Raw genomic sequence first — 3,038 nt, forward strand, 5'->3', positions numbered from 1 at the left:
TATAAAGTTATACACTTTTATTTTACGTTTACTAGTGTTGGGTTACTACTGTAAAATAAGTCAGTATATATGAAAGATAACTGTATTAGGTACTATTTTCCACCGGCGGTGTATTCTTGCATAGTGTACTTAATGTTTACAAGCGGGGCGCTACTAGTATGGATGCATGACAAGTGCTATTGAAACTCGAAAACTAACTGGTTTCCACTACCCTTGCTTATACGTATACCCGCGTCGCCTTCGCTCCTGTTCACTTTGGACGCACATTCTTGCTATCGCTCAGGCCCCCAGCTTTCTCCTGTTTTGGCTCCCTTAAATAGTATTCGTGCTTTTTATTGGCCACCTGGCAAAGCACTTGTAATGATTTTACACCAGTAACTCTAAAATACATGTGTATTACTTTATTTAATTCTGTCGTCTGCAGAATTTTTTTTTTTTTCGTACAAATATGCCTTTTCATGCAGAACACTGAATTTTGCCTGTAAATTTTTGAGAATATGCTGTGACGAAACTTGAGCACCGTTCTTCTTTTCTTTCTTATCACGAGTCTTCTTTAGCCTAATGAGCACAATCATCACACGATAACGACTATTCTTTTCATTTAACTTGTAAACAAGTTGAACTAATAATAATAATTGATGTACAAAGGAGAAGTGTCCTACATATTTGAGGTAAAAAATAAAATAAATATACTTCTACTTCATCCGTGTTTACAAAGTTAAATGTTATCGATTTACAAAAAATGGTCACCTATCCACACACTGACCAGGCTCGACACTGCTTGACCATACATATTAAAACATCGGTCCCACTGAATACACAAGTAGTAAGCACATTCACATAAAAATAATTAGGATTACAGTATATAAAATGCGTTAATTAAAATAGCAAATGCCTTACCTTATCACAGGCGATCCAAAGCCACTGCACATCATCTGCTACGCACACTATATTCCTCCAATATTTCACTCACTTCCTATATCACGCAACAGAAAATATTAATAAAATTCACTTAGCAACATTTTCATTTTTAATCAACAATACGTATAACAATTAAGAATAAAATTAATTGTGAGCACATTGTTATAATTAGAATACTGTTTTTATTCGTTTACAAATATGGGATTAATATAGAGCTGGCAGCAACAATATATACAACTCATCCTGTATGTATCGTAAATCCTAACTTGAGAAGACATCTCTGACGCAAACAATGAGACAAGAAATCAAATACTATATCCGACACATTTGGGGTTTATTGAACTTCAATGTTGGAAGATACCACCTTGTCGGTAGTACAAATGTAATATCCTTACAACACGCGGAACTTTTGCCAGGCATATCTAGGAATTTGGGAAGATTAATTGATATCCTTAATGTGCAATGTATGATTATGACGCATTGTTATGTACACGCAGACGGAACCAGGACAATCTATAGATGACATTTGCACTGTGTTTGGACAATTTGTTCGCAGAAAATAACCGTTTTTGTCTATGAATACTTGAGAACATGGAAGGTATGAGATATACATTTTATGCGCAAATATTATAATACAAATCATTGTTAGTTTGGTGGATGCGTGAAAGAAAGAAAAGGAGTAGATTTTTGCAGACGTCCGGATATAAAGCGAGAACTGAGAATACGCATCTATAACATCTATTTTCTTTGTGTTAATGATATCGATGAACTAAACGGGGAAACTAAAATACAACTGTTTGCAGTATAATTCGAAGTATAGTCAAGTGCAGAGGCGTACTCACGGGGTGTCCACCGGGTGCGGACTCCTCGCAAAAGTTCCTAAGTGAACATACATTTGCAGACTTTCTCATTAAATGTAGTTATTAACAGGGAAAATATTGATGTATCATCAATATAAATCTGATCTTACACTTCATCTGTACTCTGTCTGTATCATGTTTTTGTGAAAAAGTAAGTGGAATATTTATCGTGTTTTCGAATGCAGAATAATAGTATATAGACATAGTGGCTTGTAGTATTGGAACCTTGCCCCCCGAAGCTTGGATCCCTTAGAAGAAAAAAAAATGCATGCGCGCCTGGTGAAATGGTTAACGAATTCAGTTCACTCGATGAATCGACAGATAGTAATACACATTTCGACAGATCGACAGCATTCGACAGATACAGACATATGAAAGTAGCACAAGAATTAGGCGAAAGTCCGTGCGTTTCCTCAATTCACGTAGGAAACAACAGAAAATATCAACTACCATAAAATAATCCGTATATATATTTAATTTATTTGGAATAAAATAAATATAGAAACAACCTGTTCATACATAACTACGGTAAGTGCGTTAATTGCTAACGTAAGAACAAATATGAAACAAGGCACAAAATAAAAAAGAAAAATAAAGTTAAAGGGAATAAATATTTAGGCTTGATTGTCATTCGTATTAAGAAGCTGGGTAATAAAATGTTAAAATCTACAGAAAATTATGAAATTAAATCAGGATTTGAAATAAAAGTCTATACATTGGAAGTAGGCCAGGGAGTTTGCAAGGCAGATGTGTGCGACACGCGTTACTTTATAGATTCCCTTCATTGAACTATAGTAAGCAGTACGAAGATGGTACTTTGCGTATAATCACAGGAAGGATTGAAGTTAATTACCATGGTAATATAATTATTTATTGATAAGTATTTCCATGTTAAATTATGAAAATTATAAGCACAAGGAGGGTGAAAAAGTAGTGTGACCGACTTAGCAATGACTGAAACATAAAATAGAAAAGCGAATAAAAACAAATGCCTTTTGAGTTATGTGGAATAAAGTTTCTTCTAGCCAGTAAGGAAGAATAGGATCTGGTGCATTCATTGAATACCTGAAAAAAATCGTTTATCAAAATAGAAGGAAACACACTTATCGTTGTGGCAACTACGAACTTCTGTTTACCTCAGCCCGCCTCAGCAAGTGCTTTCTATCCGGTCCGCGCTCCGTAACCAAACTCAACGCTGCCTGCTAGCGAAAATTTCATTCTTCAGTATCGTTGAGTTTATTGCAGAAAGCAATGGCA

The sequence above is a fragment of the Thermobia domestica genome, unplaced genomic scaffold, assembly GCF_964235325.1.
Source record: "Thermobia domestica unplaced genomic scaffold, izTheDome1.hap1.1 HAP1_SCAFFOLD_1250, whole genome shotgun sequence".
NCBI lineage: Eukaryota > Metazoa > Arthropoda > Insecta > Zygentoma > Lepismatidae > Thermobia > Thermobia domestica.